Source organism: Strongylocentrotus purpuratus, unplaced genomic scaffold, assembly GCF_000002235.5.
Source record: "Strongylocentrotus purpuratus isolate Spur 01 unplaced genomic scaffold, Spur_5.0 spur5_scaffold_16, whole genome shotgun sequence".
In the NCBI taxonomy this organism is placed as follows: Eukaryota; Metazoa; Echinodermata; class Echinoidea; order Camarodonta; family Strongylocentrotidae; genus Strongylocentrotus; species Strongylocentrotus purpuratus.
In genome coordinates, this window is record NW_022145601.1 from 15,192,801 (window position 1) to 15,214,655 (window position 21,855).

A 21,855-nucleotide genomic window follows, 5' to 3' on the forward strand; every position below is an offset into this window, starting at 1 on the left:
TCATGATCGAAACTGAAACTGTCGTTTATTCCAGCCTATTTAGCTAGTTAATGTCGTGCATTAAAACAACTGTTAACAGATTGGAAGGCAGCACCAATAAACGATGCCATGATATATGGTGGAAGGAATGCACTATGGGCGGTGCTAGATGATTTCAAAACAATTTCCCCTCCATACGAAGACCAATAAAGCTCTGTTTTTCATTCAAAAATTTCAAGGACTTTTGAAAGACAACAAACAGCCTGCTCTGTTTCCTTGCAAGCACCAATAGAAATATGCTAGCCATGCATTTATCTTCTTGATGTGATTTTACTTGCGTGCTATCCACAAATTGAAGGACAAATCCCGGGAAAAATATTTTGTATCCAGAAATGCTGAAAAAAATCTTGAATTAAAAAAAAATAAATTCACTGATAAAAGCTATATATTGTATTTCATAGTCTATTAAATAAGAACAAAAAAGAAAATTCAACCATGTCACAGCCTTGAAATTCAAAACTTGTTTTTATGTTTCTATGTTTTTGTTTCTAAATATTTGTTTCTATATAATCACATATTCTTCCAAAGAAAGTAACATCATTCCTCTGGTAAAGTAATTTATATGATGCCATGCATTTACGGGTCAATGTCGCTATTCATAAGGACCGCTATTCATAAGGTCCGCTATTCATAAGGTCCATTATTCATAAGGACCGCTATTCATAAGGTCCGCTTTTCATAATTGGAGAAAAGGGTCATTATTCATAAGGGTCATTATTCATAAGGACCGCTATTCATAATCAAAGAAGAGGGTCGGTATTCATAATATTACAAGAGGGTCGCTATTCATAATACGAAATCGGGGTCGTTATTCATAAGGGTCCCTATTCATAATATTACAAAAGGGTCGGTATTCATAACACAGAAAGAGGGTCGCTATTCATAATACGAAATGAGGGTCGCTATTCATAATACGAAATGAGGGTCGCTATTCATAATGCAAAATGAGGGTCTTTATTCATAAGGGTTATTATTCATAAGGGTCATTATTCATAATAAGAAATGAGGGTCGCTATTCATAAAAGGAGAAGAGGGTCGCTATTCATAATAGAAGAAGAGGGTCGCTATTCATAATAGGAGTAGAGGGTCGCTATTCATAATAAGAAATGAGGGTCGCTATTCATAATAGAAGAAGAGGGTCGCTATTCATAATAGAAGAAGAGGGTCGCTATTCATAATAGGAGTAGAGGGTCGCTATTCATAATAGGAAATGAGGGTCGCTATTCATAATAGAAGAAGAGGGTCGCTATTCATAATAGAAGAAGAGGGTCGCTATTCATAAAAGGAGAAGAGGGTCGCTATTCATAATAGAAGAAGAGGGTCGCTATTCATAATAGGAGTAGAGGGTCGCTATTCATAATAACAAATGAGGGTCGCTATTCATAATAGGAGAAGAGGGTCGCTATTCATAAAAGGAGAAGAGGGTCGCTATTCATGATAGGAGTAGAGGGTCGCTATTCATAATAACAAATGAGGGTCGCTATTAATAATAGGAGAAGAGGGTCGCTATTCATAAAAGGAGAAGAGGGTCGCTATTCATAATAGAAGAAGAGGGTCGCTATTCATAATAGGAGTAGAGGGTCGCTATTCATAATAGGAAATGAGGGTCGCTATTCATAATAGGAGAAGAGGGTCGCTATTCATAATAGAAGAAGAGGGTCGCTATTCATAATAGAAGAAGAGGGTCGCTATTCATAATGGGAAATGAGGGTCGCTATTCATAATAGGAGAAGAGGGTCGCTATTCATAATAGAAGAAGAGGGTCGCTATTCATAATAGGAGTAGAGGGTCGCTATTCATAATAAGAAATGAGGGTCGCTATTCATAAAAGGAGAAGAGGGTCGCTATTCATAATAGAAGAAGAGGGTCGCTATTCATAATAGGAGTATAGAGGGTCGCTATTCATAATAGGAGAAGAGGGTCGCTATTCATAATAGAAGAAGAGGGTCGCTATTCATAATAGGAGAAGAGGGTCGCTATTCATAATAGGAGTAGAGGGTCGCTATTCATAATAAGAAATGAGGGTCGCTATTCATAAAAGGAGAAGAGGGTCGCTATTCATAATAGAAGAAGAGGGTCGCTATTCATAATAGGAGTAGAGGGTCGCTATTCATAATAGGAAATGAGGGTCGCTATTCATGCTCATCTGACCGTAATTAAATGCCTAAAACCCCCGAGCTTCCGGGGGCATGCAGACCCCACCAAAGGCCCGTAGGCAGGCCCCTGGAAGCTCATCTGACCTTATTTTAATGCTTAAAACACGAGAGCTTCCTTGACCCTTACCGGGGCTTTGCCCCTGGACCCCACGCCAATTTAAACAATATTGCCCAACTTTTTCACAGTGTATAGGCTAATGGTCCGGCCAAACTCCGTTTGTTTTCGATATTCAGAACGTTTCAGGAGATCAAGTTTTTGGATAAATCAAGTTAGGTTAATTAATATGATTATTAGTATCCTGAGGCATGATAATTCATGGAAAACTGAAATCTTGAAACTCTTCATTGGCTGAAATTGAAGAGCTTCTGTGTGCCTGGATCTGACTAAGGCTATATAATTTGTAGTTCCATAAGTCCTACTAAAAGTTACTTTCTACAAAAATATTTGTTTCGTATAAACAATTACTAGTTTCTTAAAATAGCAAACTAAGTCCTTAAATGGCTATAATAATGAGCATGCTTTTTCTACTTAATGTTTCAGTGGCGTAGCCACGATAAGCTCAGTCGGGGGGGGGGGGGGGGGGGGGAGGGGGGTGCAGGGTGGTGGGGCAAGATTTCCCACGAGCGGGACAAAATTGCGATAGGATTATGTGTGTTTTCCTTCTTGTTTTCACCGCTGTAGCGGGGGAATATATGAGCTAGATTATGGGGATGTCTATTATTATCAAAGCTAAAATGTAAATTATTTTTTTAAAATACACAATACAGGGGATGCAACCGTTTACATAATGTCTTACGGTAAAAAAAAAAAATCGTTTCTGATTCTGAGTATCCAATTTCCTTACTTATATGGAAAATATGTCGTGCGACATTGTATATTTACGAAAAGCTTGAATATGGTATATAACTTAAGTCCCTACAACCCCCTCTCTGTCGCTTTCTTTCTTTGCTGAGGATAAGTTACATGATAGATCAACCCCTTGAAGGCAACACTAATACAACCCCACCGCCCTCACCCTTAAACACACACAGGCTACGCCATCTATGAACTACTTGGACGAGAATTGTCGCTTATATGTACATGTACCAAGGGAATACTGCCGGGAGGGTGGGCCGAATTGGAGGGGGGGGGGGGGGGGGCTGGTGACCGGAATGATGGGACACGTTCATTATTTAGGCACGCCTTTCTTTCTTCAGAAATGTGAGTTTTCAATAAATATTTTCTTCAAATGTTTGGGACCATGTGGCCTACCCCACCCCCCGGCTTACGCTGTAGCCATGGGGTGTCCAGTATGTCGCTGTCTTATTAACATTTAGTTTATTGCTTATGTAATTTTGACTTTTTCGGTATTATGAATAGCGACCCTCTCGTCGCATTATGAATAGCGACCCCCTACTCCTATTATGAATAGCAAACCTCATTTCGTATTATGAATATCGACCCTCTACTCCTATTATGAAAAGCGACCCTCTTCTCCTATTATGAATAGCGACCCTCTTCTCCTATTATGAATAGCGACCCTCTTCTTCTATTATGAATAGCGACCCTCGTTTCGTATTATGAATAGCGACCCTCTTCCCCTTTTATGAATAGCGACCCCTTACTCCTATTATGAATAGCGACCCTCATTTCATATTATGAATAGCGAGACTCTTCTCCTTTTATGAATAGTGACCCTCTTCTCCTATTATGAATAGCGACCCTCTTCTCCTATTATGAATAGCGACCCTCTATACTCCTATTATGAATAGCGACCCTCTTCTTCTATTATGAATAGCGACCCTCTTCTCCTTTCATGAATAGCGACCCTCATTTCTTATTATGAATAGCGACCCTCTTCTCCTTTATGAATAGCGACCCTCTTCTCCTATTATGAATAGCGACCCTCATTTCCTATTATGAATAGCGACCCTCTTCTCCTATTATGAATAGCGACCCTCTTCTCCTATTATGAATAGCGACCCTCATTTCCTATTATGAATAGCGACCCTCTTCTTCTATTATGAATAGCGACCCTCTTCTCCTATTATGAATAGCGAACCTCATTTCCTATTATGAATAGCGACCCTCTTCTCCTATTATGAATAGCGACCCTCTTCTCCTATTATGAATAGCGACCCTCTTCTCCTATTATGAATAGCGACCCTCATTTCGTATTATGAATAGCGACCCTCTTCCCGTGTTATGAATAGCGACCCTTATAAGTAATGAACCTTATTTCGTATTATGAATAGCGACCCTCTCGTCGTATTATGAATAGCGACCCTGATTTCATATTATGAATAGCGGTCCTTATGATTAATGACCCTTAATGTGAATTATGAATAGCGACCCTCATCTCACGTTATGAATAGCGGTCCTTATGATTAACGAACCTTATTTCTTTATGAATAGTGACCCTCTTTTGCCATTATGAATAGCGGACCCGGAAGTACGGGAATTTACACGTTATGAATAGCGGTCCTTATGAATAGTGGACCTTATGAATAGCGGTCCTTATGAATAGCGAATAGACCCCGCATTTACATATATGCAAATTTGTAATAACCCCCTGTTCCTATCACAAACATTGAGAAGTTGGATCTGGATATGTTTGTATGTTTGCAAACAAGACCACTGATCTACCACTGAGCCATTGCGCCTTTAAAGGTAGTGTTTCCCTTTTGCAGCCAACATCAAATTCTGTAGAACTTTGCAGGAATTATGAATATGTCACGAATGTCCTTTCTGTGAAATTTAAACATTAGCGGTGACAGACCGATTTCTTTATTTCTTTGGTAATAACATACATAAAATGAGCTGTAAAGGGTACATGAGCATTTGTCTACATCAATAACCCACTTCTTGTAATGGTCAAAATTAAACTGATTGAATCTTCGCGCAGCATAAAACGTACAACCATTAGGTACAATGGTCTGAAAATCAGACTATTACTTATTGGCTCTATAGCTCTTAAGTTGATTCGACAACTAATAGTCGTTATTTTCCAACTTAAAGACATTTTCAAGCCCCCCTTTTTTTATGGAAAGTTCTAAATTGGTATTTACTTTCAAATGCCGTTGGAATTTAACCTTTTCATTTTTTGGCCTGCAAATGGGACAGAGTACCTTTAAAGATAAAGTTGAGTTCCAGTCATGCGATTGCATTGTGAGAGAAACGGTATGGAATCAATCAGAAAAAGTTGATCATGTAGCATATAAGTATTGGTGTGTACTGCAAGGTTCTGGAATCATCAAAATGATAAGAAATTTGGCCCAGTCTTGGAAAAAGTAACAACACTGTACATAGAAAGGTGAATATGGGACTATACAAACATGTGGCATAAAAATCCGTCCTCATTTTTAAGATGTTACACACTATATTTAGAATATTAAGGCATTTGAAGAGCCATGCTTTTCATGGAAAAATTTTTCTCTGATGTTCTTCCACAACGGCATAATAACAACAAAACCGCTCACAAATTATTTTTCACCTTTCCCCAGAACTCAACCTTCTCTTTAAAGGTATAAAAAGGTTATCATTGTACTTATCCCCATGATGTGAAACAAGATGCCAACCATTACCCTCTTGACATCATAAGATGGTTGACATCTTCTGGTCTTCATCATCCTCCATTCCATCTATCTTACAACTACCATTACAGGAGTGTTGGCTCAGTCAGTAGAGCGTCCCCCTCACATCCAGGAGGTCGTGGGTTCGAACCCCGGCCGCGTCATACCAAAAGACGTTAAAAGACGTGAGTTGCTGCAACCTTGTTTGGCATTCAACAATAAAGGGATGGAGAAACGTCGATCTGGTGCTGCTCAGTGGCTGCCGGGCACACGATCAATTGGGCAAAAAGAATTTCCATTTTCGGTTTAACTTAATAAAAATTTGGAGTGGACTTTAAAAGATTATTATTATTATTATTAAAACAGTCACACTCTAGGCAGAAGCTGCATTTACAGTGGTGGCAATTTTCTCATATTCTGGTTCTTCGTTGGTGGTTGCTAAGCAACGGAACACCAGAATGTGATAAAAATCAATGATTTTTTGTACAGTGTAAATGCAACTTCTGTGATTTTTCTGAAACTTTGCAGTTCTAAGGCTGGATTACCATAAAGAGCTTAAAATGATAGTTTCTTCTCTTCGTTTTCCCTCTATCACAGCTAATGTAAAGCACACTTTAAAAAAAAAAAAGAGGTAGGGTGGATAGAGAGAAAGAATACAAGATTACAAACTAAATCAGATATGAAAGCTCTTTGATCTTTCTCTCTCTCTCTCCCTCCCCTCTCTCTATCTGTCCCTCCCTCTCTCTATCTCTCTCCCTATCTCTCTCTCTCTCTCTCTCTCTCTCTCTCTCTCTCTCTCTTTGCGGCTAAGAACAGATCTTCAAAGCAAACCCCCATAAATGCTACCATCTTGTAATCACGTTATCTCTACGTGTTATCCTCTCTGTATTTTTATCTCGTGATAATAGCGCTAGCATAGAGATACTAACTAGTAGAGATTATCAATATACATTGCGCCCTTTGATGCGGTGCTAAGCTAAATCGACTTGGTAAGGATTACATGTGCTTTTCTTGTCTTTTAGATTCTTTCATCTTTAAATCTCAACAGGTTGGCTTATAGAAATGCTGATATTTTTTGTCTTTGATTCTTTCATCTTAGTTTAAATCTCAACAAGTCCGCTGATGGAAACGCTGAAAACGAAAAGCCCAAGTCAGTGTTGTAAGAAGAAAATGGATAGGATTGGAGGTTGAATAGAGCAGTCCGACAATTCTATGTCAAAAGAAGTTGTATATACTGAAAAGACACTGCATATGTGATCGCATCTATGATTTGAAGTTAAGTAGAATTAAATTGAGCAATGATTGGTTTCACATTGAAATGAATTTGTGTTCAATCATCCCTCAAATATACAGTCAAAGGTCATAGGTTTATACAAAGCAGATATCAATATACACATTCAACAGATGAACCAGGTCATATGAAACATCAGAGCGGAATTCCCCTTTAAATGTGCAATGTCTCTACACTGAAGTCACACTGAAAACTGATATTTTGACTACAGTATAAGACCTGTATAACGAACCCACTAAACACAGACAAAATATACAGTTAAACAACTTAATTATTCCTCATACCCCTTTAAATTTGATGTCTTTTGTGATTTTTGTAACTCAAGAATGAAAGGTGGGCTGGTTGAATTAGGGCCTTTGTTGAATACTTTTAGATGTGAGCTTTAATATCTAACATTCTCAAGAAACATAATTAGGGACAAATCAATTTATAACATGCTTAGAAAATTACAAAACTTGGTAAGGGTATAAATAATTTAGTTGTTAACTGTATCTTGGTGATTGGTCTCCTTAAAGGTAAAGACCAGTATTGAAAACGCCCCAATTTCAAAAAATGAAATGGAAGCTCTCATTACCAATCATGTGAAAGAATATGTTTTGACTAATACATGATGATAAAAAGTTTGCCAGGAAACCGCCTACTAATTCATATATTTGGTAAATTTGTTTCTCTCATGGTCTGTGAGAGATATAGGGTAGTCCCATTATCCCATATACATCTTTCTGTGTATAGTGCTTGTAACTTTACGAAGAATGGGCCAAATTTCTTATCATTTTGATGATTCCAGAACCTTGCAGATGCTAGATGCTAGATGATCAACCTTTTCTGATCGATTCCACAACGTTTCTCTCACAATGCATTCGCATGACCATAACTGGTCTTTACCTTTAAAGGAACAACATAAAAGATGTTTTTAAGGATTTAATGGATTTTGGCATAAAAACGTAACATCTACCTGAAGAGTTTAATCAAGGGTGGTAAACACTGTAAATTGAATACAGACAAAAAAGCCAAGCCAAGACAAGACAGAGGTATAAGAGGCATCTGCTTTGATGCAAACAAGATAAAGAGACCACAGCTACTGGACTTAATTATCCTCCGTTGCTAGGATGATCGAGCATCTTCCATCAACAATGAGGCTTCCATCATTAACCCTTTCTTTACCTGAACCGAGTTGCTACTGTATAAAGCTTATGGTAATAAACAAATTTGGTAGTGAGTGAGTTAAAATATAACTTTAGTTAATCCAACATAAAACTTACATAAGGACAACATCACTTCAGCAGCATCACATTTGCTACAAGATGTTGATGGAAAAAAGAAGAAGAAGCTATCAGCATATCGTGAGACAAACATGCTAAAGCCGGGGAAGTTGTTTTTATGGATATCAATTAAACGTTCTTATGGAGCTACTGAAGTGATTAACATCACCTTGTTGCCAGGATTAACCTGCAATTAGAGTAAGGGGCATGTCTGTCAATGATAGCTTATCAATTTTCCCGCCATAATTGGTGATCTATTATCCCAGGCAAAGAAAGCTTGCATCTAGAAAGAAGAAGACCCACCCCCCTCACCCCCCCCCCCCCAATAAAAATAAAAAAACACCACACACACACACACATACTTGCATTTATAGCTTGGCACCCTGGCTGCCCCTTATAAAAAAGAACCATGTTTTTTGAGCCAAATTACCATCCACCATTGTATCAAGAAATGAAATGAACAAGTTTGCTCTTCCACAAACCGTGACATAAGTATGATCTTTAAAAAACTGTTAGCAAGACATGTCATGAAATAAATTTGTGAACCACCAACATGAACCATCCTAATAGATTCATGATGTAAAATTACCATGCAGTCTCAGTTTTGGTGTAGAGTCAAGATTTGAGGCTAAATGAATGTAATTACAAAGATATTACCATTGGTCATGGAGAAGAGAGTCCATAGGCCCATTAACAGCCAAAACACCATTTTGAAAAATCATCAATTTTTTGGCCTGCCATTATTTACACTGCTGGAAACACATATTAAAAGACATTGATGTTTCCTAGCTCATTCCAATTTTTTGGTGAGTATTGTGAGTGCTGCATTGAAGTTAACATGAGCTTGACAGGCTAGTAGTTAAATCATTTCGGTCCAGCCTGGACCCTTTACTGTTTAGTGTATATCTTGTTTATATCTTTGAGGTTCTGCAAACTTACAGTTTAAAAATACAACGGTCCTGCATGAACATGTCTTATTTGCATTTTCTTTTGTGACTCTTATCATTCAATTGCAAATTTACAATCAATCTATTGTTCTATTTGGTAATTGGAATCTTCTCATACTTCTCAAACCTTCATCATTCCACAACCTCTGGAGACCAACTTTAAATTTGGCGGCTCGTAAAGAATGGAGGTCTGCTCCTTGATGTTCCTTCAAAGTTGAAATTGGGCAGAAAATAGCCGGAGAGAGGGTGAGGAAACAATCGGTAATTGGAAATTAATGACCCAAATCAGAGCGCAATAAATGAGAGACAGTCCGAGACTGGATTCTAAATGAGAATCTGGCTCGTTGCACTGCCTTGAAATCATTACATGATAATTGATGTAAAAAGAAAAACTCAGATCTGTAGTTCTGTAGTAAACTTTAAGGGACCATTTACTCTTCATGCTGGTTTGGAGATGACCTGAATAAAAGAGCAAGCTAGAAATGTTAATAAATAAAACAGAGTGTGGATTATTATCTGTTATTATAGTTCTCCTCCTCCTAGCATTCCTCCTTCTGTTCCCCTCCCTTTCCTTTTCTTCTCCTTCTTTTCCTTTCCTTTCTTTTTCCTTCTCCTTCCCTTCTTTGGAAAATGATAAGGATGACTGCCCCCCTTGCGGCACCACCCCTGGCCCTACATGTTATAAGTGTCTGTGATATGGTGTACAATCGAAGCCCTAAAATAATTGCGTTTCATTATTATCTTGAAGTGCTTCAAAAAAGTAAAAAATCTTTGAGTGACCGGTTTTACCATACTCATTTTCCCCAATAGACTGTAGTGTTATAAAAACCGTTGGGGAAAACAGTTTATTCCAATCCTAAATATCTTGATAATCAGACAAGTGATCGGCTTGTAAACGTCATGGGATTCCTGACTGACCTAAAGGTTTATAATTATGATTGCAGCATGAGCTAAATCCAAGATTTTGTTTAGAAGAATCTGCGCCAAAGATACCCATCCTTTAAACAAAATGAGTTCCCAATGCGGGCTGATTTGATCTCTATAGAGATCTGTCTTTGCATTATAAATCCTTGTAAAAACTAATCATGCTTTTGTGGATGAATTGGAGGGTACCTAGAGAATATAGATTTTCCAACTGTGGATCTCGAACCTTTCAACTATTCATCAACTTACACTAATTCCCAAACCATCTGAAAGCGTCCAATCCCCATGAAATTCTAACTCTATTACAGATGGAATGCTATCACCCTGGTATTTCTTAACCCACATCTTGTAACCCATACAAGCGCTGCTTAATCTTTATTATATCCAGAATTAAATCCCAGTAGGTCCTTAAAATTTTGTTCTTCTTTACTTCATGAGCTCTACAGGCTTCCTAATTTCTAATTATAGTATTTTTCTTTCTTTTCTTCCCCTTTCCATGCAATCCCCTTTTCCATTATATGCCCCCCCCCCATGGACTGGTCCATGGTCCTCCTCTCCTGTCTTGCCTGATATCTTTCTCTCTCTCTCAAATTTTCTCCCTCCCTCATAACTTCTGACCATATTCCTCACTATGGCTATTATTCTCTTCATCCCAAGCTTATAAAGCCCTTATTCTAAGCGCTATAAAAACAAAATACAATGATAAACAATTACCTATTAAACAAAACAAAAATTACAAATAAACCTACAAATTACAATACATATGAAATATACATCAATGTGAACAGAGTAAGTTAATCATCAAAAGCAATTTTGAATAAGTTTTGTTAATTGGTTGACAGTCCGATTAGTCCATTTTAAACCGAGATCATCTACAGACTTTTAAACAATCCACAATGATTGGTGTGTATTGGGCTCTTTGAAATGGCGATGGTTTACCAGACAAAAGCCAGTTTTATTTTTACCTAAAACCTATCTCGTTGGTTGCAATCAGCAAACAAGTTTTACTTAAAGGGAACTTCATTTAACTCACTCAAATCAACATCTCCACAAATGTTTTCTATTTGAGATGAAGATTAAAGGAGCAATTAGGGCTAAGAGTTACTTTCTTTTCTCTCATTTTAGCAGACAATTCATTCCAGCATTTATCAATTAGGCCACTTGAGTTGCCATCTCTGCCTAAAGCAGCTCATTCTATTTATCTCACTTGTTGGCAAACATTTCTCCCTCACTCACACTTACAGGGCATATTGCATAGATTAGGACCTATTTGTTAGCTGAAAGGCAACTGAAGTTGCAAAATAACCTGCTATTTTAACCAGCCCGATCTCAAATTAGCCAGCTAATTTGCGTCTTCATCATCCCGCAGTTGCAATTAGCAGGTTTTTGGTCGCGAAAATATCCCAAGAAATCTTGGTCTCGTTTCCCAAATAGCAGGCTAATTTGTGGTGAGCGTATCAGTCTGGTGGTGATGAGCGTATCGGTCTGATGAAGAGGCAATTAATTTTGAGCTTCTGGAAAATATCCTAAGTCTGAAAATAACAGATTTTTTTGCAACTTCGGTCTTCAGGTTTCATTCAGTTAAATGTGTTTGAAAATCTGTTTATCTCACAGAGACAATACCCTCATTCGCAATATTCTGGAGAAGTCCTTGTAAATATTCCGGTTTCATATTTCTTAAAACTTTTCACCAGTATTCACCTAACATACCTCTGCATCAAAGTCAAAGATTACTTTCCATTCGAAACAACTCTTAAAAGTTTTCTATAAAAATATTTTAAAAATCAGATTTTCTCTGGTGCAATCATGTACAATGTAAGGCTTAAAATGAATTTTTCTATCCCTCTTTTCCTCAGTGAAGTTTCTCAGTGAAGTGTTTCAGAAATTTATTTAGAGCTGCACTGCACTTTGATCCACCCGTCTTTGGACATAAGAAGGACATAAGAAGACTAGGCCAACAAACTACTCCGATAAGGTAAAGGATTATCTATGTGAACTCACCTAATGTCACGAAGAAAGATACCATCATTCAGACCATAGGCGGTCCGCTCCAACCCATGCCCTTAAATTTGTCGTGCACTGAGTGATAAGAGGGGAACCCTGCCTGCGCGCCCCGCCCTTGGGATTAATTAAAATCATATCTGGATGAAATCGACCAGCGCCGCCAAGGAAAATACATTGAATACCAGCTACATGAAAACATGTCAGGCGGCTTGATGGCCCACATTAAATAGCAATCGTGTGTAATCTTAGGACATGACCACCAGCAATCAGGCTAGGGAAAGGACAAAGTGGGAGATTGTTGTTCGGGTTATTATAGAGAGAGACGGGTCATTTAATAATCGGGGATGAAAGAGAGGGAGAGAGAGAGAGAGAGATAAAGAGAATAGAAAATAAGAGAGAAAAGAGAAAGAGACAATATAGAAAGATAGAAGAAAAAAAGAAGAGAGAAAGAGAGAGAGAGGGGGAAAGAGATACATGGATAGAGATAGAGAGAGAGAGAGAGTGGGGGGGGGGGGGGTAAATACGAATTGGAGGATATAGCAAAGAGAATGAAAAAGAACATCATACTGTAAAAAAAACAGAAACTTTCGCAGAATGGCATTTTCTTACAGGAGGTAACCTTTACAAATTGCAAATATCGAGTTTTGTTTTAATATTGGTTCTTTTGCATCATGAAACTTTTGTGAACCTGAGCCACTCAAAAAATTTGCAAACCGTCCATTAAATACTGAGATATAAAAAAAAAAATCAACAATCTCTTGCGTTTTCGTCCAGCGTCCTAGCTCTTCTTTTCAAAGGGGTCAACATCAACTTTACCTGGAGCGCTACTACCTAAGAGACTGTAAAACAGCTCTCGGTACGAAGAAAAAGCATTTTAGTTCTCTCCTAACACTCTTACAGTTTCCGTCTGACAATAGACCCAACACCTTTATCCTGCAGACTTCCTGGCTTTAGCATTTGACTCCATTCTCAAGACCTTGTTACACCTTTCTTACCCCCCTGGCTAAATAATTCACCTGAACTAACCAATCAGCAATCTAGTTTCAAACACAGCCACCATCCCACCATCCCCTCAAGGCACTTTCCAACAATGCCTCTGATTGGTCGGCGCATTGTCCTATCCTTTTTAGCTTTGTTTTTCCAAAACACTTTTTCCGGCTTTCGCTACAATAGTCGCCGATGCCGTGGGACACGTTTTCGGCGTGAAGAAATCAACAGAGCTTTACGAAAATGTTTGGGCAGCAATTTTGAGCGTTTTGGAATGTAAAGCCCGCCGTACCCCCGAGTCTATTTTTTCATTTGATGAAAAAAAAACTTGGGTGACTCGCACGCACCTGTATACATATCGATTAAGAAATCCTACACAACACATTTCGAGTTTCCTATGTAAACCCTTTGTACTTTATCTGCAAACACTTTGAAAAGTTGATTCATCACAAAAGTAGTGTTGCATTCGATCGCTTCCTGGCTTTATATATATGCATGACCTAAAGTCAGTAAACTCTGACTGAATTCAAGTCCTCCGTGCTCTCGATCTTCTCCTCTACACTTCAGTACAGATTTACTTCCTCCCGGCCTTCCCCTTTCACTCTCTGTGTTTTTTATATTTCTGTTTTTCTTATGTTCTTGCTTGTCTGTACAGTCCGTTACCTACATGTGAATATGGAACTTCTGGGCAAAGTTTTTTAATTGAATAATATTTATAAGTTATTTAAATAAATTGTTGGTAGGAACGGAGGGGTCTTGTCTAAAAGTGACTTGGAGTTTTTATGTAACATTCCATTTACAACGTGGTAAAATCAACTAAAGTGTTATGGACTATAAGATAATTAACCAAATAATTCTAAATATTGATATTCAAAAAATAATCATGTGAGGGTTTCACAGTTTCTAAATCACTTGGGAAACTATCTGAAATTCATAGGGTAAACAAGCAAGAAAAGGGAACCTCATCTTTTAATGCATTACAAGATTATCATTTTCCTTAATACAGTTTATTTAATACCATACCGGTATGGCCCAATTAATGACTCTTCATAATAATAGACATAAAAATTATGCCCAAATAAAACAAGTGAAAACCAAGAGTGTTAATAGCATCTTTGTAAGACTTAATTTATATAGTAAAAACACCCTATCCATAAGAAATGGTAAACTGAAGAGAATAAAAAAAAAAAGACTACCCTATTTGAAAACAAAATTATACATCATGTTTCATTTTTTCACAGGTTGAAATATATGTCATATTGTCATAGATCAACATTTAGTATATTTTCCAACTGACATATTCAACTACAATGCGATGGATGGATGGAAGAATGGATGGATGAAAGGATAGTGCACTTGTAAAATGTCGCCTGACCAAAATACCCCCCCCCCCCAGAAGTGGAGCATGTGCACTATCCATTTATTCTTGGAAAATACAATATTAAAAGGGAATATCAATCATATAGAGAGTATGAGAATAGGATGACAGATGGAGAGCAAGCGTTGGAGAGAGCAAGTTCATGAAAGGAAGCAGAAGAAACATATAAAGAGCAAGAGAACGATAGAGAGAAGGACAGAAAGATCGGGAGGGGGAGAGAAAAGAAAAAGGAAGTGAGCGGAGCAGATAATCAGAAATCAGGATAAAGCCCTTAAAAAGAGTGAAGAAACTTTCTTTTGGCAATAACCATGGTCTATAAGAATAAGATAAAGAGAAATATAGACAAAGCACTTAAAAAGAATGAAAACTTTCTCTTGCCAATAACCATAGTTTATGCTAAAGAAAACTATCAAGATTACTCCCAAAACCTAAAAGAAGAAAAAAAATATCCACTTTGTCATTTCCAGCGCGCCTCTAGTGTCCAATCCTGTTTGAAAATTTAAAACCTGTTACAAATTTCCAATTGAAAAGCATTAGACATCATAATAAAAGCTGCGCCATCATACGAAGCATGAAAGGGAGATGTTTTTACAAGCTTATACGCAATCAAGCTGTCCCTTGCAGGAAACAAATCGATTACAAAACACTGAGGAAAGTTACAAAAAAAAGGTTTGGTTCTTTCATTCATGGTAAAGTTCCTTTCTTTCTTGTTGTATGGTACAGGTGGATGAGAGCATGTACCAAAAATAATAGCAAAGTGCTCAAACAAGAACCTTATTTATCAAAATATTGATTCATTTCATGGCAAACTTACAGTTAAGAACTAAATATTTAGACCCCTTGTAAATTTGTTGTTTTTTATTGTTTTTTGTAAATAAAAAATGAACGAGGGACTGGCGGAATTGGGGCCTTCGTTGAATACTTTTAGATTCTCAAGAAACATAAATTGCGCCAAATCACTTTTTCACATACTTGGAAAATTATAAAACTTAATAAGGGTATGCATAATTAAATTGTTAACTGTGTATTTTAACCAACATGTTTAAGAGCACAAGTAGGCTGTATGTTGATTGATAAAATGTAAGTAAAACAAAAAAATAGATTAATTTCATCAGAACAATGAAATGAAGAAAGAATATTGGAGAAACAAAGCGAAAAATGGAAAGTACAAAAGAGAAATAAAAACAGAAAAAGCAAGGGAGAGAGAGAGAGACATTGGGAGAGATATCGAGGTGACAGAGCGAGAGAGAGAGAGAGAGAGAGAGAGAGAGAGGAAAGAGAGAAATTAGAATGGTAATTTTTGTCAACAAAAAGAAAGTGAGGGAGGCGGCTTTTGAGGTGAAAGAGGAAAATAATGTGAAAGAGAAAAAGAATATGAGAGAGAGAGAAAGAGAGAGAGAGAGATGGTACTAAATAAGCAAAGAACGAAAAAGAGACAAAAACAAGTGCTTCAATCCTCTCCTTCCTGGAACCCCCAGAACCATGGACCTTCTTAGTAGGTCCATGCCGGAACAAACTAAACCATGACAGGAATGTCAAGCAGAACATAAGGATGTCCAAAAACAATTGTATCACTGTCGCCACCAATATTGATCCATCCCCTTGTATCCCTTTGTTTCAAAAGCAAAGCACAGTCCCACTTGTTGACTTCCTGGTTTGTTGCAAGTAGGTGATAAGCCTTGTTCACAAGTTGGGACGACAGTGTTAAAACTGGGACTAAATCAAAGAAAAGCTTAGCTCTGTTTACTTAAATGTGTTTGCTCTCTAGAAAAACAGGCTACTTCTTCTTCCCCTAATTGTCTCTCTTCATTATTCAGGAGAAAGTTACTACTGAGGTGTGGTAATTTTTTTCTTTGTACTTTGGGTGCTGATCTGGAGAGAAACGAAAATGCATTCAGACGCTGCTAGCTGTGCTTGAAAAGAAATACATACAATATTTAAGTTCAAGTCCTGCTGGTTCAAAGATTTTTTCCGACTTATTTTTAATTACAGATCGATCAATCAATCTTATTTACTGGGTGTAAGCCACAAATATGTTTCAACAATTGAAATTTCTCCCAGGAAGCATTACATTTATTAAAAAAATATTTGATGAGTTATGAAATAAAGAAACAGAAGTTCAGCTTCAATGGCTCACGTTTTTTCATAAAAGCCTGCTAATTCTGAAAAAAAGCACTTGCCCGATCATGATTAACTTACTTCACAGTGAATAATTTATGCAAATAGCAAGCTATTTAACATTGCATCTCAGATTTTGGCTCAGGCTATCAATTATCCTAAGAAAACTAAGGTGTGTTCATGAACTTGGCTGCAATAAATATAGTCGATTAGTGGGCTAATCAGCCAGTAGAGATCCAAACTGTGACTGGGAATTGGATCATGGAGACAAGGAATTGTCAACCTCAGACAAGTTTTTGAGAAGTCCTGATTGGTCTCATATCGCAAGCTTCTGCTATACTTGTATAATGGACAAGCACATCAGAAAGAGTAAGGATTGGACAGAGAGAGAGAGAGAGAGAGAGAGAGAGAGAGAGAGAGAGAGAGAGAGAGAGAGAGATGGAGAGAAGGAATGGGAGGAGATAACAATTAACACCTTGAAATAATATAAGAAGGAAAGTTTTAAAGAGTTTGAAAGATGGAGAGATGTGATGAAGAGATTTAAAGAGAGATTTGATCATCCAAAATGGAGATCACTGTTTACTTAACTAAAAGAACTCTTTTAGAACGATATTGGTTCTTGCTAAACATTGTCTGGTGTTGTTCTTTTCCTCTCGAGTACTTCTTTTATATTCTTCTTGGGCGAGACAAAAGATGTGAATCGGAATGATGGTTTAATTGAGAGTAATTGGAGGTCACAAAAACCAGGAGGACAATTGAACAAGCTATCACACAATGGCCTAATGCTTTCAATTCAATTAGAATGAAAGACTGCGGGTAAATATGAGCTTTTAAAGGGGAAGTCCACCCTGATATTAAGTTGGTTTAATATACACATTCATTGTCTTTGGAACTCAATTTGCACAGATATTGACGAATGTGCTAGCACTCCTTGTATGAATGGAGGAACTTGCACTGATGAAGTTAACTCCTTTACTTGTGCTTGTGTTGATGGCTATACTGGGACTTTGTGTGAAACAGGTAAGCTATAAAGTTGAATCAGATCACATGCCTACATCCACTTTTTGAGTTATGCAATACTTCCTTGCTCATTTAGAAATAATAGATAAAGGGGGAACAAAGAAATAAAAAGAAAAAACATCAAGTTCAGTCAAATTTTAAACAAAATCTGATTACAAATAAGAAATTTCTGAATTTTTGAAATTGCGATCAATCAAACACAAATTGGCAACACTGTGACGTGTCTTGTGAAGTTCCTTCCCATCGACTCTTTAGTCTTTATCAACAACAAAAATCAGAACTTTCTTATTTTCCTAAAGAAAACTTTCAATCATACATGCACCCTTAATATAATTATTGCAAATACACTGCTTTTTTCTGCTTTTTTTAATACCAGCTAGTTATGAGGGTGGACTTGCCCTTTAACTCAGGCCAAACAACCAGTTTGCTCAATTAGAGCTGTTTCTCAAAAATCTGCAGTTGTCAAAGATATAGGCATTTACATAGGCCTTTAACTTTATGTTGTAATGAAAAACAAGCCTTATTGTTACATCAGATGATGATAAAGTGCAGAAAAATCTCTTTAACTTTTCATTACAATAACTTTGTGAACCCTTTTTTAAAAACTCTGATCTGTCAAAAATTGACGGTTGGTAGCTCTTAAAATTGTGGAGTTTGACAGACTGTTGGATATGGAGGCAATGGGGTGTAGAAGTATGCTTACACCAATGTTGTCAATTAGAAGTGAAGTTGTAGCACCAATACTGTCATCACTGTCAAGTCTAACATCTCAATTATAACCTTTAGAATGCATACACCCCTCCCTCCCTCGGGGGGTCAACAATCACTTGACAGAGAGAGAGAGAGAGAGAGAGAGAGAGAGAGAGAGAGAGAGAGAGAGAGAGAGCAATTCAAGGGTTCGGTGACACAAAGACACAACTCCATATTTGCCCAAAATCAGTATTTGATATCAAAATGTTCAGAAAAATGTGGGCTTTCCAGGAAACACAAAGACTTAACTCCACCCAACACCCCATTGAAGTCAAAGGCTAGTGAAACATAGACTTTACTCCTTAAGGTCCAAGTGCTCAGTAACACATAAACCACTTTTTCTCAAAATGGCCGAAATAGAGTTACATCTTTGTGTCACTGATCCCTTGAATTCTGGATAAACTAGTGAATGAGACCATGATGAGACAAAGACTTTAGATCTTGTGTCCAAGAGCTGTAAGAAGTAGTTTGTGGTATTGTAAGTGGTCTGAGAGATGTGTCAATATTGGGCAAGCCAGCTACCTGAAAGGTCTTAGCTCTCAAGATGTAGAACAACACAAGATGAAGGAGATGAGAGGATGGATGGATGGATGGATGAGGGGAGAGATGGAGTGAAGGGGAATTAAAGAGAGAGAGAGAGAGAGAGAGAGAGAGAGAGGAAGAGTATGACATACAGTCAAACCTTTCTATAGCGACCGCCCAAGGGAAACACAAAAAGTGGTCTTTGAAGACAGGTTCCTTTATTACATGTTTCAATGAGAAACCATTTTCAAGGGAAACAAAATATGTGGTCTTTGTGGACAGGTGGTCTTTATTGACGGGTGGTCAATAAAGCAGGTTTGACTGTACTACCGTTAGCCCCAAAACATTACAAGAACATTTGTGATGTTTGAGAAGTTTCCCCACCATGATTTATGAATAATTGGATAAAGATGTATTTTGATGGGATTGTCCCATTTACCTGTTGGGTTATTCACCTCGATAACAGAAATCACAGGAAAACTTCAACCTAATACACAGGTAGATTGCGTATTTAGGACTTGCGAAGGACATCTATATATTTTGTTCTTCAGCATCTACAAACCATTGATGGATAGCTAGCATGCATCCCCGAAACCTACTACCAAATTACAGACAGACGACGCGGCCGCAGCAATCACGTGCATGCAACATACGCGAAACTAATTCTTGAGGAGAACAATTGGTCTGTTTCGAGAGCGCTGACCATGTAGAGATTAAGTCGCTGAATACTGTTGGTCGGGCAGTTGTCCAAAAGAAGACGTAGATGGCAATAAACAGTATTTGCCAAGCTACATTCCCTTTAAAAAATCTTACAATATCATGTCATAAACAACTTTTATGCAAGAAGATATGCCGGGAGGGGGCAAAAGTGACTCGTGATGGTGTAAAGAGGGGAGGGGGAAAGTCATAGGATGCTTATTTGCTGCTCAAACTCCTCCTAGCCACACAAATAATGGAATTAATTGGGTGGAAAATCACTTCTATCTCTCAACCTTGCATTCAGCAGCTCAAGAGCCCCCCTTTTATCCTTTCACAATTGTTTCCTAAGAACATTGACAAATAAAAAGGAGCGTTCTCCGTCCCAATTTCTGAATGTTCACCTCAACGAAGAGGGGAACTAATCCACAACATGTATATTTGCATGATCCTGATTGCATGTGTGGTAAGAACTTCAAATACTGGAAATCAACTCCGGCCTTTTGATTGCTTTGAATGGGGGCAAGAATAGAAAGCATTAGGAGGGGAATATTTGTTGAGTATAAACAGCTTCTGTATACCGTCATCCACTGTGGATTTCTAAAGAAAGTGGAGTTTTGGTTGGGCTAATCAATGTACCCTCCCTATATAGTTCCTGAACTATGCAAAGTTTGTTCTGTGTGATTTAAAGATGAAGGAGGATAAGAAAGAATCAAACCAAGCAAAGAAAAAACTAAACAAATAGTGGATACCTAGCAACTCTAAAAACTGACTACCAAATTGGATTCAATAAATCTTTCTAGTCTATCTCATGCACACCCTTTTGGTAATACTGAATTAAATCATAAATCAACTTACCTGTAAGATGGTAGAAACATTGCCATGATGAAAAGTCAAAGGTTGGATGAAGAGCGGAGAGTGGGGAGAAAAGGAGAAAGAGAAAATACATTAACTTAAATCGATTTGAGACTCAACATTTCAGCACTGGAATGATTCTCGAAGGAATTTGCATATTACCATCTTTAAAAATGTCATCCACCTCATCATTATTGGCAGCATCACCCTCCTCCTCCTCATCATCACCACCATCACCACCACTGTCCTCCTCTCCCCTCCTCATCCTGCCCCTTATTATATCTACCATCATCATCACCATAAGCTCCACCACCACCACCACCTCCATCACCACAACTGCCACCTCTCTCAACCTCTCCCTCCTCCTCATTACCACCACCATCATCATCACTATAAGCTCCACCTACTCTCTCATCCTCCTCCTTCTCCTCCTCCTCATCACCATTTTCCACCACAACCACCACCACATCGTCATCATTGTCGTCATCATTTTCATCTTCATTTTCGTTATCTATCATCTGCTGTTCTATAAATCTTCAAGTTTCCATGGTAACTACCACCATGAATTCCCTTCATCATACCAATCATCATACCCTAATTTTACATTATGAACTTCACTCATGTAAATATTGCTGGATCAACTAACAACTCTATAAAAGCAAAGCACATGCATACACCAAACCATAGATACAGAATATTACAATCTCCTCTGTGATTAGACTACCAGAGACATAGAATACTGAAAGAGGATTGCCTCTTCTCTTTCCAAGCCACGCCAACTATTGTAATTCCATCTATATTATTAATACGCAAAATCGCCGCGGGGGGTCTAAAACGGGGCAAAACGGTTCCTCAAAAACGTCTTTCCCCGACCCCGCTCGCCTCCACCGTGGCGCGGGAACGGTGGCACAATTCCACGAGGCCTGTCTCCCGTAACCCGCGTGCCACCTCGACCCCGCGATCGACGTCAATGCCGTTAAACGCGGTTTCGGGGTTTCGGGGAGGATGGGCGGACGAAAGCACGGCGGGCGTCGTGGATTGCAAGGAGGCGACGAACCCGCGAGAGCGAGTTGACAAGGCGTGCTCCCGCCCTTTGTCTAATTATCAAAGAGAGACGAAGAGACACATAATAGACGAGAATCCACTCGCATCAACGGGTGTAGCAAATCTTATCGTAAAACGGTGGGGCGTACCCCGAGTTAGACCTCTTACTATAGGATATGCTTTGTAGCGTGTCAGAGAAATACACATTAACCGATGACTCACCCGGTTGATGAGATGTAGTAAATCTACGCTCTGACGGGCTGGGCTTACCCGTGTTATGGATCTTGCTATAGGGTATGCTTTGTACGCC